The sequence below is a fragment of the Macrotis lagotis genome, chromosome 3 (genome assembly GCF_037893015.1).
Source record: "Macrotis lagotis isolate mMagLag1 chromosome 3, bilby.v1.9.chrom.fasta, whole genome shotgun sequence".
In the NCBI taxonomy this organism is placed as follows: Eukaryota; Metazoa; Chordata; class Mammalia; order Peramelemorphia; family Peramelidae; genus Macrotis; species Macrotis lagotis.
Window position 1 is genome coordinate 246,058,711 of NC_133660.1, and position 23,276 is coordinate 246,081,986.

The window sequence follows — 23,276 nt, forward strand, 5'->3', positions numbered from 1 at the left end:
AATAGAAGTGGAAATGTGTGACAAAGGGTATCATTGCCAATAGTTTCTCAGGCACTTGGAATTGGTCACATTAATTTGTATCTTCCATTTTTCTCCTAGGCTATAGAGTCCTGAAATGACCCCAAAGTAATGGTTCCCTCTTATAATTTATTGCCTTTTGCTTATGTATATCTCCAGTGGGGTGGCTGATTTATAGTTCTAATGAGGGATCTGTGTCATTTCTTAACAGAATTGTATAGGAATTGGAGAAGTGGGAAAAAGGCAAGCAATAAAACTAGGGGTATATTCATAGTCACAGGAGATCAAAACTAGGCAAGCAGATAGGATAAAAAGAATAGATAGAAAAATGACAGAAAACTTAAATATGGATACAAAATTTGCACCAGAAAGGCAACACTTTATTCTCTTCTGATGGCAGGAACCAGTATTGGTGATCATGAAATGGCTGGCTGCCAAGTTTGCCAGAACATGATGGTTTAGAATAGTGTGGCAATTTGTGATACTGGAAGATCCCAATACTTAACTGAACGGGTGTTCATTGTGAATACGAAATTAGCTAAATATTAAGAACTGACGGCATCTCATTGATTCCTTGTAGTCCCAATTGTGGTTATTCTACTAAACAACCAGTAAGTTTTCATGCTAAATATTTCAATTATAAGTCATATATATATAAATATACAGATACATAATTTTACCTTAATTACATGTTAAAATAATTTTTAAGCTTTTTTTGTTTTGAATTCTGAATTACATCATCCTTTCCTCTCCTTTACTTTCCTCTCCCTGAAATGGTAAGCAATTAGACATAGGTTATACATGCTCAATCATGTAAAACATTTCTATATTTTTGTACAAAAAGACTTGAAAAAAAGAAAAGAATGAAAGAGAGAGTAGTACATATTCAATCAATATCACTTCTTTCTCCAGAGATGGATGGTATGCTTCAGCATTTAAAATTGCCTTTGATCATTGTTATTGCTGAGAATAGCTAAGTCATTCATAGTTCTTGATCAAACAATATTGCTGTTACTAAGAATAGTGTTCTGATTGCATTCACTTTGTATTGGTTCATGCAAGACTTTCCTGGTTTTTTCTGAAATCCACCTGCTGATCATTTCTTAGAACTCAATTATGTTCCATTACAATCATATAGCACCGCTTGTTTAGCCATTCTCTAGTTGATGGGCATCCCTTGCTTTCCAATTCTTTATCTAAGAATTAATCTACATGGTAAATACACAAAGTGTCTGTGCTTCCATAAGGCAAGGGAATATACTAGCATGGGAGTTGTCTCCAGTGATTCGGATAAATGAAAGAAAACAAGTGTTTATTGAGTTTTCTATGATCTCAACACTGGGAATAACAATAGAAAGATAAATTTTAACTCTCAAGGAGTTAATCTTCTAATGAAGAAAAGAGCAATAGAAAAGGTTGTAGCTATAAATTAGATGTATAGTTCCAATGAACTTTATGGAGCAGCATCAAGTCAGAAAATAAAGTATTTTGGTTGGTTCTATTAATAAATTCATGTTGGTTTTAATGTTAAACCATTAAATTGTGCCAAGGACATCAGCAGTGAATATTTTTTTTTAATGATATCTTCAATAACTGTAGAAGCAGAGGATGCGGCATCTATACTGATAATCTCTATGTATTATCTCCATATCAGTCAACTAGCTTGGTAATGGCTGGGATAGGAGGTGGGTGGAGGCTTGAGGGACATCGATGATGAAGGACCAAAGGTTTGGGATGGGAAACATTGCTGTTCCTAGAACTCTTGGAGCTTAGTTTGGTGCTTGTGCTTCCAAGATTGTCCGTGATCTTCTATCCAAGATTACTCCCCAAGATGATTTCTGATGGCAGGGCTTAGAGAGCTTTGGATTTGACCATGAGATGAGATCATAGTACGATACAGGAGATAAGTCCAAGAGTTGTCTTAGTCATTGGAGATGGGTGTCTTATCCAAAGATCACATAATTATCAGGGATACAATTGTAAGCGGTAGGATTTGAATCCAAGTCTTCCTTACCTCCAAAGTAGTCACTATTCATTCTGGTTCCCTGTCTCATTTGCCAACACAATGATACTGTTTCTCTATTCTAATGTTTTGCTGTTTGATTCCTGGTCTTCTTATTTAATTATTTCTTTGAGTTACTCATGGAATTTGGCTTTTCCTCCCCTCCACTTTTCTGTGGTTCCACAAATTTGGAAGCATCAACTCTTGCATAAAGATACTAATATTATTTTAGCCCTTGTCTCCCACACAAAAAAATAATTTTCCTTTTGCCATGAAGTTGCCTTTCTTTGTTCTTGTTCTTCCATTTTTCAGAGTATTAGTTGTCTCCAGAAGTCCAGGGTTTCCCTTTTTTGAGGCACGTTGTTGTCCATGCAGGTACAATGCTTTCCTCAGAAGATATGAGCTCCTTCTGTGCTGAATTCCTGTTGGCAATACTTTTTGTAGGTATCTAAATAATGCAGTGGATATAGTGACAACCCTACGAATTTCAAAGGACCTGAGTTCAAATGCTGCCATAATCACTTTCTAATTCTGTGATCCTAGACAAGTCACTTAATCTTGCTTGCCTTAGTTCTTCATCTGTAAAATGAACAGGGGAAGGAAATGGTAAACTGCTCTAGTATCTTTGCTAAGAAAATCAGAAATGGAGTCACACAGAGGAAAATATGACTGAAATGAATCAAGAACTGCAGCAATGTTAACCAAGAGCAATAACATACCTTTTGTAAAATTTACATCATTCATTGCAAAATATATCCTTCCCTAAGGAGTATTATTTTTTTCCATTACTGAGTTAAGATTTCCCTTGTTTCCTTCTGCTTCATTCTTTCTCTTTTACTTCTTCCCAATTTCTTAGTCCAATGATCATCTTTTCTCCCTTTCGTTGTTACTATTATCTGGATTAGGGTACATCATATTTTCTCATTATCTCCAATATTCAACTTCCTCATTTTTATGTGCCCTCTCATTTTTCAGTTTAGTATCAAAAAAACTGATGATTATCCTGGAAAACAGGAGGGAAAAAAACTCATATTATCTTGAGTCTCTACCATCACTTCTCCCAACTCTTTAAATTCCATATTCTTCTTTTTTCCCCTCTGTGTACCTTCACTTAGAAATTACTTAGTGGTCTCTCTGATTATTTCTCCTTTTTTAATAATCTCTAGCATTGGAGGTTTGTCAGTTTTCTGGTAGAATAATCTGTTAGGACTTTTTTCCTGCTTTAGCAATGCTTCAAATCCATTATTTATTATCTCTAGCTTTTCTCATTAATGATTTGACTCAGGTGTTCAAGATATGACATTTTGTTTATGCCTTGAGATTTTTTGTTTTTCAGAATATATTATCATTCCATTGTCTTCCACAGTTTTTAGAGGATGCACAAATCATGTTATTTGAATTTCCTTTTGATTTTAACGGTTTTTTCCCTTGGATGCATGTAAAATTTATTGTTTATCATGGGAACTAATCAATTTAACCACTATATATCTTGTAGTTTGAAGATTTTTCCCTCCTTGAATTTGTTCATAGATTCTGTTGCTTTTTTTCCCCCTCTATTTTTCTTTGTTTTGTTAAGGGAAGTTAGTATGGTGTTAACATGCTTTAACTTGTTTTGTTGTTCTAGAACTCTACAATCCTTAAGTTCTTTCTGTATCTTGTTTTCAAGATCAATGGGTTTGGCGTATATAAGTGATCATTTTTAAAATAAACTGTTTCATTTTGATTTCTTTCTCCCCAAACAATCCTTCACTTCAACATATGTGATTCTCCAAGCATTTATTCTCTTTTTCAAATCTTTAAAGAGACTTACCACTATGGATTTGGGTTTCCTATTCTAATTATTTTTTTTCTGTGTATGCTATAAATCCTACCATTTGTTCCTGTTTAATTTCTTTTAAAATTGTGATTTCTCCCTTGAACCATTTGGGGAAAAAACCCAACGTGTTCTGCTGTTCTTCCTTGATCTACTCTCAGACACTCTAGCTGTATAACCTCAGACATATTACTTACTTGATGCCAGCCTCAGTTTCCTCAACTGGAAAACGAGCATAATAATAGCATTTGCTTTGAAGAGTTGTTGTAAGAATCAAATGAAACAATAATATTTGTTTAAAAATGTGCTTGTGTAGATATGATCCATAGTAAATCCTTATATTCTTTCTTCCCTCTTCCCCCCCTGGGAATTCACAGATTCCTGTGTTTCATAAGTTAAAGAACAAGCTTAGTGTCCTTTGTCTTGAAATATTTATGTAGACATTTACAGTTGCTTAGTTGTCTTTGTCTCCTGGTTTAATATCTTCCCTATTGATTTAACTGCTTGTTGTCATGGATTTGAACTGAATTTTCTTCTCCTGAGATCTTTGGAGACTTTTTCCTCCTCTTTTTCTGATTCGTTTTTCTTTGATGCCGAATTTATCCCATAGAGACTGATACTCAACACATCCTCAGCCTCTTGCCATTCTGGGGAATTCATATTTTCCTGGTGTCAATCTCATCCTCAGGTGATTTCTAGGGGGATGAGATTTGGAAGCCAGTCGCATTTCCTTCAGTGCTTGTGCAGCCCAGGTTGGTGTCTGCCCTGGTTCATTCCCTTCTTTAGTACTCTGAGTCAACATAACTCTACTCTCCTATAACTTCAAGTGACCTGGAATTACACAATACATCCTGCTATACCAGCCCAATAGACTAGGTTGTGCTCTGCTTGTAGAGACAGGTGGGGACAGGAACTATGCAGTGAAGAGTATGATTTAGAATTCTCCATTTTTTTAGATTTTTTTTCAAGGCAATGGGTTAAGTGGCTTGCCCAAGACCACACAGCTAAGCAATTATCCAGGTACTCCTGACTCTAAGGCTGGTGCTCTATCCATTGTGCCACCTAGCCACCTGAATTCTCCATTCTTAATTCTAAAGGACATTATATTCTTAGGCTACTTATCTTTTGGGGACAGTTATAATGTATATGCCTCTGATGTATAATCAGAGTTTTTGAGAGTTATTGTGGTATTAGAAAATATCTCTAAAACTCCATCTTATCACACTTATTATCCAAAAGTCTGAAGTTTCTCTAAATGGGACATTTATGTTCCCCATATTCATATTCATAGGGAAATGTCATTTTACAAATTACTAGAGGCTTTCTGTAGGTTTAAAAGTGTGATATTTAACTTGCTCCCATTTAAGAAAAATTAAATCTGGACGGGTGGGAACCAAAATATAATAAAATCTTTAGGAAAAATGACTCTGGATGTGATTGAATTTAAGGTAAATAAACCTAGGATATTAAATTTATAATCCAAAATTTATTTAATTATTCTAACTCAATATTCTTTCTGACATCCAAACCTGATGAGTACTATAAACTGTCTTCCCAGTTATTTTATAGTCTGTTCTATTGTGGCCTTCATTGGAGAGCTGCATGATGGATACATGCTAATAAGATTACTATCTTAATATTATTGGTATTGATAATATGACAATGAACAAGTATCTTTTCTTCTTTTGATGATTAGTTTTAACAATATTGAAGGTTACCTCCAAAACCTAAAATATTACTTTCCAAAATACTGTCTCAGTATACTGAAGGAATCTTCAGTAGGGATTCACTGTGCCCCTAAAGAGTTCAGTTTTATCACTCCAATTCTCTGTTTATTTTTAGCATTATAGGATTTCTATCAATCACTCTAATAATTTCATTTTGCTTTATATTTTAAATATTTTTAAACTTAGCTTCATTTTCCTGTGATTCTATCTCAAACAAACAAATAAACAAATTATCTCACTTTTTTACAACTAAGATGTAAAATGAATCAAATCAGATATATTCTTTGGCTACATATAATGATGTATGCTGCATTTTCCACTTATACTCTGCAACCTCTGGTGGGAAACCAAAAATAAATATGCTTCACTATCTAGCCTAGGAAGTCATAGTTGGTCATTGCATTGATCATCATTTCAGAAATTTTTCACTAGAGTATTCTTTACTTTTTTCTATGCTATGATCTTCACAAAAATTGTGTAATGTATTTTTTGTTGTATTTTACTCCACTATCAGTTCATACAAATATTTACATATTTAGGGCAAAATAATATATCATTATATTCATACACTATAATTTTTCATCTATTCCCTGATAGATGGAAATCCTTTTTCCATTTTTTTGGCTACTACAAAAACAAGCATGCTACTATTGCCATGTCTGCACATATAGGACTTTTCCTCTCTTTTTTGTCTACCATATGTTTAAAAATTATAAGTTTATTTATACTTTTGAAATAAGTGTGATTTCTTTTCCATTATGGATTTTTCCTCTGATTGGTGGACTAATTTGCAGCTGCCCCAATAGTGTACAGGTGTTTCCTCTTAGCAGTTTTTGTCTCTTTTGTCATCCTTGCCTATCCCATGCCCAACTTATTCATTTAAATACACATACACACACAAACACACATACCCATGCATTACTTAAATGCCTTTTTTTGTTCCACATACTATTCTAAGAAAAAGGAATACAAAGAAAGACAAAGAAACATCCTTTTCTTCAAAAAGTATGAAGTGTAATGGGGGAGCAGGCGAACATATAAAAACAAGATAAAAAAAAGATGAATTAAGGATCATCTCAGAAGGAAACACTAAGATTAGATTAAGGAAGAGAGGGAAAAATTTCTTGGAGAAGGATATGGCATTAGCTGAAGCTTAAAGGAAGCTTCTACAAAGTAGAAATGAGGAAGGGAGATAGTTCTAGGAGTGAACAGCAACCTATGAAAAGGATCAGAGTTGGGAGATAGGGATCTTGTATGAGAAAGAGCAAGGCTGATAATGTCACTGGCTCTCATATTATATGGGGGGAGTAAGATGGGAAAGGAAGAGAACCTGAGGCTGAAAGAATTACAGGATCATAAGGATTTGCCCAAGGTCACACAGGAAGTAAGTGGTATTGCAGGGAATCTAACCCAGGTCCTCAAATTCCCTATCCAGGATTCTTTTAATTTCATCAATGGAGCATCTTCAAGTACAATGAATAGCCAAATGGAGGTTACCCAAATAGTGCTCAGAACATTCTCACATTTATATATTTGGACCTCTGTCTCTACTATTTGCACTTCTAAGGTAACATGCATAAAATACATCTTTTGCTTAAGTCCTATTGATATGCATGCTCTGATGTCTTTTTAAATTAATTTGCAGCCCAGTGCTGAGAAATAGTCTTAATTTGAAGGGAAATTGTTTTAGCCTTTCAGCTTATTGCTCAGCAGCCTATTAAATATACACCAGATTGCAAGTTCTCTGGTTTGTAACTCTATGACAATTTCCTCCTGTTCCTTTAATGATAGATATTTGTTCTTCGGGACTAGAACATCTTTTACCTCTTTCTGAGGTTTTTAGTGTAGAGAAAGATGAATCAAAATGTCAGCATCCCTGAAAATGTCACAGAATTAAGCAATCTCCACTCAATATTGGGTTTAGGAACCTTCAGGTGGTCATAAAAGATATTCTATCAGTTCTTTATGGTAGAGGTGAGAATGGGGAGGACTTTAACTGTCCATTGATCTATTTTTTTTCCTTTCCTCTCTGGAAAACATATAAATGCTTTCCATCAGATTTAAAGGAAGAAAACCCTAAGTAGTGGATTGCTGCTATTTATCTAACATTTTTTTGGAGGCTGTAAATATTGTACAATCGAGGAAATTATTGGAGAAGCAATTTTAACTCTCTGTTCAATAAAAGTCCATAGTTTAGTAATAAACCTTATTCAATCCTCAAAGGATTGCTCATTAATCCTTTTGTGAATATATACATATATATATATATGTATATATTCTGAGTGTCTGCTCATAACTCTACTTAGAATTTCTTCTTAATCCTAGATTGATCATGTTGATTTTTTTTCCTTTCTAGAGCAAAATGAAATATGGTGGCTTATTTACATTTTTTTCAGCAGGGGAATGTATTTCAATATTATGCTTGTTATAAAATGATCCCTACTCTATAATTTCCCAAAGGGAAGGTCTAAGATTGAATAGTTCATAATTTAGTATAAAGGAAAAAATCTATGAAATCTGTGTTCTTGTATATAATATATATATATATATATTTATCTTCCTGTGTATGTATTTATATGCATATATTCATATGTATTTATATATGACATGCATATTTTAGAATTATACATAAGCATCTCAAACTATAAATGTCCAAGACTGAATTCTTGATTCCTCACCTCACCCCAGAATCCTTCACTAGTTTTCATTGCTTTTAAAATAAATACTATTTGCTTATTTAATATTATTGAATATTTACTAGTATTAACAATAATATTATTAGCATCTTTCTTTGGGAAGTTAGCCCACTCTTGGGGAGCATGAGCCCCCAAATAAGCTCTCATGCTCCTTTGACCCTCTTGATGCAACTTATTCCCTGATGGCAACTACTGCTGCTGCTGCTGCCATCAATCTCCTATTCTCTTTCTCCCTTCACTTCTTTCAGCCACAGCAGTACTTAAATAAACCTTTTTTGTCCCTAAAAATAATATTATTTACTTAGTTTCAAAACCTTAGAGTTATTCTCTACTCTTCACTCTTTCTCTTTCACCCTTCAAATACTGTGATCCTATCTTGATGAAATCTATCTCGATAACATTTTTTTACATCTATCTTTTATCCTTGGTCACAAAGACATCACTGAATTTCTGACCTTGAACACTACTTGTTGGACCTAATCAGTCACTGGACCTTGCGTATCCACTCTCTTCAGTCTGTCAAAAAACAGCTATCAAAGTGATAGTTCCTGGGGCAGCTAGGTGGTGCAGTGGATAGAGCACCAGCCCAGGAGTCAGGAGTACCTAAGTTCAAATCTGGCCTCAGACATTTAATAATAATTACCTAGCTGTGTGGCCTTGGGCAAGCCACTTAATCCCTTTGCCTTGCAAAAAACTAAAAACAAACAAAAAACAAAAAAAACCCCAAAACAAGGTGATAGTTCTAAAGTACAGACCTGATCTTTTCCACTCCCTTTCTCAGAGATCAAATGGTTCCTTCTATTTATTGATAGATAGACATAAAACATATAGATGTATATACAGTATAGTCACATATTACTATTATGATTACTTTTCAGTTTCAAAGTCCTTCAGAGTATGCCTCCAATTTATTTTCTGAGACTTCATAACGATCATTCTTCTTTACATATTTTGTGTTCCAAACAAACTGACCTCTTCTTAATAATATAAGCCTTTGTTGACTGAGGCCAATGCCTGAAATAAATCCCTTCCTCTTCTCTGCCTCTCTTATCGTCTCTTTTTCTTCAAAGACTGGCTCAAGTTCCACGCCCCCCAAATGAAGCCTTTCCTCACTATTCTGATGACTAGATCCACATCTTCCTCCTATGCTTAAAAAAATTACTTGATGTTATATATATAAATTTAATTTGACTTATATGACAGGATGCTTCCCCTTCCCAAAAGAAAATAAGCTTATTGAGTACAGAAATTGTTTCATTTGTGTTTCTACAAGAATAACACAGGGTCTAACATGTAGTCATTTAACACATGCTTCTTGACAAACCTAGCTTAGAAACTATGAAGGGAATCATATAAGATCTCTTGTTGAGGGTAAGTCTTGGCCAATCAGATCAAGTATCTAATTTCTGAATTCTAGAAATTTATGATCTTTCGGTTATCTTACTTTATCTCATTGACCGACTTTACCTACCCCAATGCAACATAGTAGGATTGAAATTAACATGGACATTTTTTAGCCAAATTAACTTCCGTTATAAAAAGTGACATCATCTTTTATAGACCAGAAATCATAGTCTTTCAATGATGGAGTTTTGATGGAGCAAGCTTTACATTGATCCAACCATTCTAGGGAACTTGCAATTGAATAGAGAAAATAATTGAAATGATCATACCCTTTAATGAAGAAAACTCACTACTTGGTTATCCCAGACAAATTAAAGATAAATGGTTTATATATGTCAAAATATCCAAGAAACATATTTTGTGGTAGCAAAGAAAGAAAAAAGTAAAGATTTCCATTATCTAGGGAATGAATAAACAAGTTGTTCTACATGAATGAAATGGAGGATCCTAGTGCCATTAGCACTGATAAGTATGAAGAATTCAGAGAAGCATGGGTTGCCTCTTTGTAGAATCAAGCAATCAGGGTAAAGGGTTTTACACAGACTATGGGAATCAGACTCAGTTGAAATGTTGAAAAGCTTTTTTTTTTTTTTTTTTTAGGTTTTGCAAGGCAATGGGATTTAAGTGGTTTGCCCCAAGGCCATACAACTAGGTAATTATTAATTGAACTCAGGTACTCCTGTCTCCGGAGCTGGTGCTCTATCCGCTGTGCCACCTAGCTGCCCACAAAATATGGAATAGTTTTGATGAATTTTCTTCCTTTTGAAACTTTTTATTACAAGAGATAGGTCATTGGATAGGGTAACAGAGAAATACATTCAAAAGTGAGTGTGAATTAAATAACAAAAGAAATGCTTTCAAATAGGATCACTAAGCCTCATGATGTGATTTAATGAAACTTTTTAGGAAAAGTTAAGTCCATCCACAAATGATATAACTTGATTGTCCCTCTGTATCACAATCTGAGAAGGAAAATACCTCTTGAGGAAGAGTTTTAGAGAAATTAAGAGTGATATTTTTTCAAATAACAACAACAAAAAGTTGTCTCCAGTGTACCTGGCCCTGAAACTCCTTAGAATAATGAGCCAGGGTGGGGCATTTGAATCTCCTTGTTGAGACATCTAAGAGTGACATCTATGAAAAAAGAAATACTTTTAGTAAAACTTGGAGACAAGGGTTAATTAAAAAATAATCAACAGTGACTTTTGAGGAACTAGCTCCCCAGCACTGCCTCAACACCAAAGAGAAGTTCAAATTTAACAGGTTCTTTCTTTCAAGCAGGATATAGTCTAATGGATGAGATAAGACCATAACAAATAATTAAAGGAAGAATAATGAACAGCAGAGGTGAAACATGCTTAGTGACCAAAGCATAGCTCTCTATAATAAAATAGCATAGAGAGAAAAAGGGAAAAAATCTGAGAGAGTAGAGTTTCGATAGGCGAATGACTAGCAGTACTATAATTAATAACAAAATCCCCTTTTCCTTTATATTTTGCAAAATCTAATTTCATTGTCATCATCATCCATCATCGATCTAAAAATATAAATATTTACATTGATATACATATTGAATAATTTCCCACAACAGCATGTGTGCATGTATAACATTGAAAAATTAATAACATGTACATATATATTAAATTATCATAGGATTGTTATGTATGTGTGTACATATATGTATAATATACATACATGTCCCAAATATTTTAGTGTTATATATCTAGACAGATAGATGTGTAAGATACATACATACATATATATATATATATATATATATATATATACACACACACAGATATAAAAAGTGCATATTTTTGGGGGGTTTTGGTTTTTGGTAAAGCAATGGGGTTACGTGATTTGCCCATGGTCACACAGCTAGGTAATTATAAAGTTTCTGAGGTTGGATTTGAACTCAGGTCCTCCTGATTCTGGGGCCGGTGCTCTAACTGCAGCACCCCCTAGCTACCCCACAAAGTACCTTTATTAAGGTGTTCCAAAGCCTTAATTAATTTCTAATTTTTAATAACTTAACCTAAGACTTTCATATTACCAAGTAAATAAATGTAAGGATATTTTATATATATATATATATATATATATATATATATATATATATATATATATATGTAAAACAATTTGAATGTCAAAATAATCTTAAATTTTTGGAATATATATTATAATTCTCAGTATCTGGATGTAAAAACTAAGATTGACAGAGATCAAGTGATTTGTCATTTGCCTTACCGTTAAAAAGCATTTGAAGTATAAGTTGAAGCAGTCATCCTCATTTCAAATCCAGAATTCTAACCCATAGACCACAATCTCAACACAGGTGGATCTTTTTTTTTTTTGTTTAATCCTTCCTTTATTTTTTTTAATATTTATTAAAGATATTATTTGAGTTTTACAATTTTCCCCCAATCTTGCTTCCCTCCCCCCACCCCCACCCCACAGATAGCACTCCATCACTCCGTCAGTCTTTACTTTGTTTCCATGTTGTACCTTGATCCAAATTGGGTGTGATGGGAGAGAAATCATATCCTTAAAGAGAACAGAATTCTCAGAGGTAACCAGATCAAACAATAAGATATCTGGGTTTTTTTAATTTCCGAATTAAAGGGAATAGTCCTTGTACTTTGTTCAAACTCCACAGCTCCTTATCTGGATACAGATGGTACTCTCCTTTGCAGACAGCCAAAAATTGTTCCCAATTGTTGCGCTGATAGAATGAGCAAGTCCTTCAAGGTTGAACATCACTCCCATGTTGCTGTTAGGGTGTACAGTGTTTTTCTGGTTCTGCTCATCCCACTCAGCATCAGTTCATGCAAATCCCTCCAGGTTTCCCTGAAATCCCGTCCCTCCTGGTTTCTAATAGAACAATAGTGTTCCATGACATACATATACCACAGTTTGCTAAACCATTCCCCAACTGAAGGACATTTACTGGATTTCCAATTCTTTGCCACCACAAACAGGGCTGCTATAAATATTTTTGTACAAGTAATGTTTTTACCCTTTTTCCTCATCTCTTCAGGGTATAGACCCAGTAGTGGTATTTCTGGGTCAAAGGGTATGCACATTTTTGTTGCCCTTTGGGCATAGTTCCAAATAGCTCTCCAGAAGGGTTGGATGAGTTCACAGCTCCACCAACAGTGTAATAGTGTCCCAAATTTCCCACATCCCTTCCAACAATGATCATTATACTTCCTGGTCATACTGACCAATCTGAGAGGTGTGAGGTGGTACCTCAATGAAGCTTTAATTTGCATTTCTCTAATAATTAATGATTTAGAGCATTTTTTTCATATGGCTATGGATTGCTTTGATCTCCTCATCTGTAAATTGCCTTTGCATATCTTTTGACTATTTGTCAATCGGGGAATGGCTTTTTGTTTTAAAAATATGACTCAGTTCTCTGTATATTTTAGAAATGAGTCCTTTGTCAGAATCATTAGTTGTAAAGATTGTTTCCCAATTTACTACTTTTCTTTTGATCTTGATTACATTGGTTTTATCTGTGCAAAAGCTTTTTAATTTAAAGTCATCGAAATCATCTAATTGGTTTTTAGTGATGTTCTCCAACTCTTCCTTAGTCATAAACTGTTCTGCTTTCCATAGATCTGACAGGGAGACTAGTCCTTGACCTTCTAATTTGCTTATAGTATTGTTTTTTATGTCTATGTCCTGTAACCATTTGGATCTTATCTTGGTAAAGGGTGTGAGGTGTTGGTCTAATCTAAGTTTCTTCCATACTAATTTCTAATTATCCCAGCAATTTTTATCAAAGAGGGAGTTTTTATCCCAATGGCTGGACTCTTTGGGTTTATCAAACAGCAGATTACTATAATCCTCTCCTGCTTTTACACCTAGTCTATTCCACTGGTCCACCACTCTATTTCTTAGCCAATACCAAACAGTTTTGATGACTGATGCTTTATAATATAATTTTTAGATCGGGTAATGCTAAGCCACCTTTGTTTGCATTTTTTTTCATTAAGCTCCTGGCAATTCTTGACTTTTTATTTCTCCATATGAGTTTACTTACAATTTTTTCTAACTCATTAAAGTAATTTTTTGGAATTTTGATTGGTAGGGCACTAAACAGATAGTTTAGTTTTGGTAGAATTGTCATTTTTATTATATTAGCTCTCCCTATCCATGAGCTGTTGATATTTGCCCAGTTATTTAAATCTGATTTAATTTGTGTGAGAAGTGTTTTATAATTGTTTTCAAAAAGATTCTGAGTCTGTCTTGGCAAATAGACTTCCAAGTATTTTACACTGTCTGAGGTTACTTTGAAATAGGTGAATCTTTTGAAAGGATTAGACAGGCTTCCTGACTTTACCTGTTTTACTGGAAATTGCAATATTAATAGTTCATGCTTTTGCATTAGCTTTTGCTATTTCTGGACAAAAACTTCTGGGAGAAACAATTTCCTCTTGCCTTTTTTTTTCCCTCCTAACTCTTTTTTTTTGTTTTTTGTTTTTTTTTTGCAAGGCAAATGGGATTAAGTGGCTTGCCCAAGGCCACACAGCTAGGTAATTATTGTGTCTGAGAACTGGCTGGATTTGAACTCAGGTACTCCTGACTCCAGGGCTGGTGCTCTATCCACCGCGCCACCTAGCCACCCCTTCCTCCTAACTCTTGATGGAAACTTTGATAAGACAAACATGAAACACTATTTTTCCTAGAGGGTAGGTGCGCTCCTTTCCTTCAGAATTTCAAATGAGACAAGATCAGATTCTGAATAATTGACTAGTGGAATCTTTGGCATTCAATTTCTATTTATTTTCCACAATAGTGAAGTAAATATATCTATAATTTTCAAGTATATTTAACCAAGGAGACTGATTCTACTGTGAAAGATTCTCACATTCTATATCATCTTTCATAATGAGGGTCCTTCTAGTATTTATAATGTTATAACCCAGGAAAGTAATAATTAAAGTATTAGGTTACAAGATGACACTGGTGTTCATGTGTGAGAAAAGGTTAGTTAGAGAGATAAAGATAAGCCTTTTCAAATTTCCTTGTCATCTGGAGTTTTTACTTATCCTCTTTTGAAGAAGGATCAGTCTCATTGACTGACAAATGACTCATTTTGGACTTCCAGTGGGGAAATGCTATGAATAGTGTGAATATATAAAAATGCCTCTCTATATGCCTTTTCCCTTTTCTTCCCTTTTCTTTTCTGTCATCCCCTCTTCTTCTTCAATTTAATGGGCTTTAGTGAGGAAATATGCCTTCCTTTAGACATAAACAATAATCAAAAAGTTTATTCCTCTAAACTTTTATACCCTTTCTTCTGTTTGGATGATCATTATAGAAACATAATCTTAAATTCAGGGATTTGGGGGATTATTTTGCACACCCTTTTCATTTTCCAAATGAAATAAATGAGAGAAAGAGACATTCAGTGCTTAAGTTACACTAAGTCTTATGTGTGTGGGTGTGGGGGTTGGGGAGACAGAGTGTGAGTGTAAAAAGAGAGTGAGAGTAAGGACAATGCAAAGAGAGGAGAGAGAGAGAGAGAGAGAGAGAGAGAGAGAGAGAGAGAGAGAGAGAGAGAGGGAGGGAGGAAGAAGTCTGATGGGGGAGACTTCCATTTATTTTTGAACATAGTCTTTCTTATGATAAGCCGTCTGTTTTATAGAAAGGCTACCTTCTACTACTTGGGAGCCCCTTCCCTCCTCTACTACAAAGCTTATATGCTACAAATTTCCCATCTCCCAAAGATTAGTATCTTTGTTCCTCTGACCTCAGAGATAGAGGGCTTAATTAGATATGAGGGAGTGAGATTCTGCTGCTCCATAAACAGAAAAACAAAAATTCCTGATCCTCTTTAGGATATCTCCCTTCCATGACTGATGAGAGCAAGGAACTGGAGAAATCACTGTGGCCTTTTTGCTTCTTCTACAAGATCTGAAGGCCATTGTGGTCAAGGACCTCTAGCAACTTCTATGACTGATTCACCTAACTTGTCTACTTTGGAGTTACACAAATACTGCTCCAGATTTGGGAGTTACTGCTATTCAATTACCTTTGTTTTCTCCCTGTTTTCCTCTCCACATTCTCAATCATATATTCTTCTCTTAAATTTATCAAGGAAAATGGTCTGCTGCCTTCATTATTTACTAGCCAATCTAATTTTGTATAAATCTTTCTTTTTTAAGAACCAAAGACCCAAATATTAACTCTCCTGCCACCCACTATATTGCTCTTTCACTAGAAGTTTACAATATGAACGAACTTTACTTTACAGTGTGAATTTCAAAATAAGGTATTAAATTTCCAAGTTAATACAAGAAGGGAAGTGCTACTAGCATAGTACTAGATCTATTCTTTTCCATACTCACTAAGAACTATAGGATTACTAAAGATAAATTGATTTTATTAATCTTTACAAGAAAAAAAAGTTCTGTGCATTGGACACATTGACTTTCTTTTTCTTTTTAAAAAACATTATAATATAAGGATAAAAAGTTAAAATGTATGGATTTATATAAATGTTTGAGTACCATTGATGATAATTTCCCTTGAAAAAAGATTTTTGTGTTCATATGCACATACATGCACATTCCCCAAATCACAGAACATATAAAAGAAAGCAAGCATAGAGAGAACCAATGGACAACCAAAGGTTGCCAAAAAATACCAAAAGCAAAAAAGTCTAAAAGAAGGTTTCCAATATTTTTGAGCAAAATCCCCTATGGAAGATTTATAGAAAGGCAAGAATTGCACAAGATGGGAAGACCTTTAAGGATTGCAAATGGCACCACTGTCGAGAAGTTACAAATCATGTTTGAAAGGGAAAAATAAATAATTCATAAAGAATTGGAATACCTGAATTAGTGTCTTCATTCTGCTACTTATTGATTGAGTGACCTTGGTTAAAGTCTGTAGGTCTTAATGAAAAGGTGGGATTTTGACTAAATCACCCCCTGAGTGCATTTCATGCCTGAAAGTCTTTAGTTTTAGGAGATTATAGTTCCATAAGAGAATCACATTGAGGATGAACCTTGGCATTTTAATAGCTTAGACAGTCCATATAGATTTATAAAACAGTAGAGGTATTCATTATGAAAATTTTATTTTAGAAACCTCCTGTAAAGGAAATATGAAGTTCTTGAGGTCCTTCACAGTGCCATTTAATTCTTTCATTCCACATGATTCCTATTACTTTTGAAGACAACATTTACCCTTCTGAGGCATTTGTATCTATTGAGAAGCATCTTGGTAAGGCATTAAGATTGAATTTAGAATTATGAGATAATCGATAGATACATTCTTTTCTATAAAGGTCCTTTTCTAATAGCTTAATTTACCAAAGGATGAGGGAGATGATAATGAGGAGATAGATATAGTTGGGAAGTGGCATGGTATGTCTGAGTTCAGGAAAAATATGAAGAATGCTCACCAGTCAGAAGTCCATGTCTATGAGTGGGAACTTGAGTTCCATTTTGGAGACAGAATCTTAAGTTTAGGGACATGGCAGCTTGATGATGACTGTCAAGATTTGCTAGAGATGCTAAATATTAGCCAATGGAGAGCCCCAAGTGAAATAGAGAAAACTGACATTAATGAGCTTTAGTGAGGAAATATTCCTTCTTTTAGACATAAACAATAATCAAAAAGTTTGTTACTCTAAACTTTTATACCCTTTCTGCTGTTTGGATGATCATTATAGAAATATAATCTTTTCTTCCCTGATATTATGTCAGTTTCCAGAAAATATGCTTAGGTGAGGAATGCCCATAGCAGAATAAACTTGTTTCAAATGAATGTTGTAGATCTGAGAGGTCCATACATAAACTTTAGTTGTTTTACTTTCCTTTTTTTTTAAACAATCATTCTGTGATTTTCTTTTGCTTTGCATATCTGTCCTTCTCTTCACCTTTAACATTCCACTTCTTTTATAAAGCTTTCCCAAAAGACTCAAACCAGAAGTATCTCCTTATTTGCATTACTGTAGCATTCCTCTTTACCTCTGTCTGAATTGTCACATATTTGTTTCATTGCACTGTTAAATTTTTGTAGACATGCATCTCTTTTCCTTAGTTATATTTTAATTTCCTTGAGGGAAAAGAGAATGTACTTTTCTTCATTTGGCAGCTCCTTCCCAACTCTCATATAGTTCTTAGAACAATATTTTTTAATTTAGAAAGAGGTTTCAAATAACTTTTGGCTGATTGAGTAATTTTTACTTTTTTAAACATTCCCATCCTTAATTATTTTGGGAAAAGAGACCATCAAAGTTAGATTTCTCTTCTAATTCTTCTCACTATCTATGATGGGATTCTACAATGAAATCACTTAGAAGACATATGGAAATTGGAATCATTGCTTCCTGTTGTCTACAAAATTGATAACTTCTTATATAGAATTCATGTTGCTTATGTCATATTATTTAAAGAGATCATAATTTCATGATATAAGCTAAAGGCTAAAATATTTGACAAAATTAGGAACTGATGAATAGAAACAGAAATTCCACTTTTGATAAGCAAATTTCTAAGCATGATACATGCATTTACCTCAAGGTTTAATGAAGGTTTTTTTAAGAAGCAGGCTAGAATATTTCATTTCCTTATTATATATAATAATTTGCTATTCTGTCAAGAGCATTAGATAAAGTATACCACAAACCATGTATTTAGAAGGTGGGTATGAATTATGAGTTTTAGGGAAAGGGCAATAGAAATAGAATAGGTATGGGGGAATTCAGTTATTAAAATATCTGTACGAATATTCTCTCTAATAAAAAAGAGCCAAAATAATCATTGAGTAGCATTAACATTAAAGGTGGAAGGACAAAATAAGGTAATGTTTTGCATGGTTTTATAGAAAGATTGATTCATAGACTAACGGATGGATAAGTATTTACTGCATAGGCAATCTGGTAAACAATGGAGATTAAAAAATAAGAAAACATAATTCCTACTCTCAAGGACCTTGTCTTCAAATATGGAAAGACAGCATATGGAGGTGAACTGGAAGAAGGAAAGAGAGGATCATATTGGGGTAGAAGCTCTTGGGGGAAGTGAAGCAGACTACAGAATGAACTGTAAGTGTGCAATATAACTGGGAGATATGTAGAGGATCTGTGAATGGCAAACCCAGACAGAGACTTACTGGTTGGAATCAATCATACATAGGTAAGGCAGTGGGTAAGGCGACGGAGCAGACTGGACATTAAGTAAAAAAGTGAAGTGCAATAATGGTGAATTGGTGTCTAAAGTATAAATAATATAAATCTTAAGAACTGATCACTCTATGATAGAATTGTGAAAGAGGAAAGCTGAAAGGTTGACATCATCTGATGTACAACCTTTCTTTTGGATAGGAGAGATTCCATGGTGTACAATGTTGTAAAATTCAAAGAAAAATCGTTCAGAAATCACTGGAAGCAGCTCAGTAAGCACATTATCAATATTTATATAGTTTAAACAGATATTGGATTGGAACTCATTATTCCTTTAGTATCTTGAGTTTTATTTCTTCTTATCCATTTTCTCCTGTTCTTTCCTTTTTAAAAATAGTAAAATAAAAGTAGAATGGGTTGGCTATCATCTGTTCTCATCATTTCATCAATTAGTCCTTCCCCTTTCATTTTTGTCTTCTCCCCTATGTAGCTACTTCTAAAAATTCTCTTGTGTTTAAAAAATACCCTCAAAATTAATCACAAATTTCATGTAATTTTATTAATTAGTGTCTGTGATATCATTCTTTTATAAATGAATGGGGGGGGAGAGAGAGAGAGAGAGAACGAACGAGGCACTTTAATACAGAATGTTACAGGGATGGTGAGTGCTTTGAATGGGATTATGGCACATTTTCCTTCTGAAACAACTGACAGATCATGATTTCAGTTCTGAGGAATGTAGGGGAAAAAAGGATGATGATGGTATATTCTTGCAGCAATGTGATTTTCACAGCTATTAAGAAGATAGTGGGCAGAATGAAATGAAGCATAATTGGGGTTTCTTTAAAAAAAAACTGTCCAGATAAAGCAGTCACCAATCAGAACAGTGCAAAATATTCACCTTCTGTTACTGAATGTTGTTTTTATAATGTATGAATATCTAAATAATGAAAATCAGTCAAAAGATAGGAATAGAATTCTCAGAAGAAGCTTCGCAACATTATCTATGTGAAAAATTCGCCTATATCATTAAAATACAATAAAGACCTATAGTCATAAGTAAATCATTTCAGTTTTATGCATCTTGGTTTCTTTGTCTGTTAAATGAAATAGTTTAGAATGATCAGTTGGAGAGGGTGCAAAAGATAGTGACTAGCCCAATAAGGATTGTTTTAAGAAACGGTGTTTAGTCATGGATAATCGACATTTCAGTTAGAAAGAAGATGACTGACTTCAAATTACCTTATCATAGGGAAGAGTGATTAGACACTTTTTCTGTTTAATTCTAGGAGGGAGATGTAGGGAAAGTAGATACCAAGTTGAAGAAGCAGATTTCATTGCTATATAGAAAGGCTATTTTGATCATCTTAACTGTCCAGAAATTGATTCGGATCTATTAGGGTAGTACATACAAATGATTACACATCACTGCCACCACATGTTTCTTCCACAACCAGGTTTATGGTAATGATAAAAGCCCCCCCCCAAAAAAAAATTAAGCCCACCTTTTTTTGGTAATCCTTTTTATCTTTGTACAGTGATAATTGGAAAGCATCCTAGGATAGAAAAGGCATTATTACAATATTCTATGGGAGAAGGAAAATGAAAGTGAAGATACAACTTTTACATTTACATCTTTTTGATACAATTTCTGTAGGAGCAAATAGAGCATACAAATGATTTGTCTAATTGAATCTATTTTGGCATGGCCAATTATTATTGAATTAAATGTATTATGATCTTCATTTGAGATGCTTTATGACTATGTAAACTAGGAAATTCATAGGATTATAGATCTGGAGATATAAGGGACCTTAGAATTAATTTGGTCCACCTGGTCTCCTCTTCTACTCCATTTTAAATATGAGAATCTTGAGATCAAAAGAAGTTGTGTGACATCTTCAAAGTAATTTAGGCAAGATCCAGGATTTGAAGTCAAGTGCTCTAACTCCAGATCTACCACCCAGGCCCCATACCATCTGTTAATCATAGCACCAATTATAATGTGGCTCAGAGTAGTTGTTTCAAATGTAGCATTGGGTACAGTGTAGTCACTTATTAGTTGTTTGTTGAATGAGCAAATATACAGTGTCCTATAACATAAGCTTTTTAACAAATTAAAACTTCTAAAACTTAAAACAAACAAACAAATCTTTGGGGATCCCCTGAGAGTTGCTGAAAATGGCTCTATTTTAATAAATAAAATCCTCACTTGCCATTTTAGATACTGGTAATCTAAAACTGGTCAATGTAGTCTTTTTTTCCTTGAAATTCTAAAGTCAAAATGACTGTTTTAAAGCCATCATCTTAATCTGGCATGTTTTATTTAAATCATATTGGAATGAAATCGCAGGTTTTTAAAAAGAAATTTAACTCCCCTCCCCCATTGGCTTCTGTGTTCTGTACTCTACAGATGCCCTTTGTGTGCATGATTAAAGAAATTAATGGCAGTTTCATTTCAACATCGACATTCAAACTTTTTCCAAATGTGAACTTTAAACAAGAGCAAAATTATAACCAGTTTACTTTTAAGGAAATATTTATTCTTGATGAAGTGCCAAAGCTGGATGCTTCAGGGAATGTGGAGTTTGACTGCTTTCAGTGGTTGACTGGGTGATGATTAACAATAGCAGATATCAAGTCTTAATTATAACTTCTGATCTGGAAGAGTATATTATTAATTATGTCTGCAGAGCTGGTATTTCACTTAAGAATTAGATGCATTGAATTAGAGAGGTGATTTCTTTCTTTAAAAGCTTTGTCTGTAAAATGCTTGATGAAGAGAAATGAAAAGAGAATAAAATAATTCACATCCACATTCATTCAACTCAATTATATGCTTGCTTTTGTGCAATGTATCATTTTAGGCACTGGGGAGAAATTCAAAGACAAATAGTAGACATGCTCTGGCCTTAAGAAATAATAGAAATTGGGAAGATGAGACTCATACAGGTATAACTAGTATGCAAAATAGAATATTAAAATGAGATCTGTACATAAAGGGGGTACCTAATAAAATCAAAGGAAGAGATTATGGCAAAAGACAAAGACCCTTCCTCACAGAAAATATGATGAACATGGCTAATGTGTCAGTAACCCCCATAGAGTCTTTCATATTTCTTCTTTTTTTTTTTTGCCATGGTTTAATCATTATCTATGTTCGAAGTAGAAGCTTGTTTCCCTATTTCAAGAGAATGTAAGGGGACTTTCATGAAATTTTTCATTCACTCAGCACATCATCAGAAAGAATCCAGTAATACTATCTTATGCCATAGGAGAAAATTAGCTTTGAAGTTAGAGGACAGTCCAATGATGCTACAGTTGTGCATTTTTCAGCAATCTCTCTGGGTGTCATTTTCTTTCTCCATAAAATAAGGGATTTAAATGAGATTGGCCCTTCTAGTAATCTATAACTTGAAGTCTCTGAAACTAGATGATGAACTCCTTGAAAGAGGAGCTATCTTTTTTCTCCCATAGCATAGTATGCTTTATAATTATAGGTTGATGACATATAGTTTGATACTTTGCAGTGGAAAGTGGCCATTCATTTCAACTAATTTGATCCAGGAATGTTTTGCTTATTCAGGAAGTTTGACACCTCTAGTGAGGGGTTGTTTAAGCCCTTTTCAAGATTGCTTTTCCATCTTTGATATCCACATTTCACTCAATTCTCTTACCTGTGGCTCCAAAAAACTGTAGTATGATCTGTAACCACACCCTGGTAAACTATCTTGGTAGACAGGCTAACTCAGGGTGAGGTTAACCAATGGCTCTCAAACCTGTCAATGAATGTGTCTACCCCAAGTATATGAAGCCTTTCTCATTGGAATTAGAGAATAAGAACTTCTAGTTCCAATGGCCCTAAAGAGAACTGAAAGACAAAGGTAACTCAAAGACAGTAGTTTATCCACTGAGTTTGAGGGCATTGCCCACTGTCCTGATTTTTGTCTTGCCACTCTTCTTTGATTACTGTGGAAGAGAAAATGAGGCTGACAACTTTGTGCAACAATGCCTTATTTAATTCCAAGTCAAGATATCAACCCATGATGTCACTGATCTTCTTTAAAACAAAGGGCAAGCAGCAACAATCATAGTTTGTTCCACAAAATTAGATTATAATCCTTGTTTCATTCTCATCCTGTCTAGTTCTCCTGTGGTAGAATGGGAATAAGATTAGATTTGAACCAAATTCAAATTTCATCTCTGGAATTTAATGTATTTTTTGACATTGGACAAGTCACCCAAGAGAATTCTCAATTTTTTTCATTTGTAAAATTCAGGGGTTGTATTAGATGAGTTCTCAATATGTGTGGATTCCTTTGGCAAACTGATGAAACTATGAACCACTTTTTAGCATAATGTTTTAAATGCAGAGAACAAAATATACTTGATTCCTAAGGAAACTGATTTTATTGCAATAGTTACCCACCTATATTAAATACTTTCATGGACCTTTGAACTAGAAGCTCTG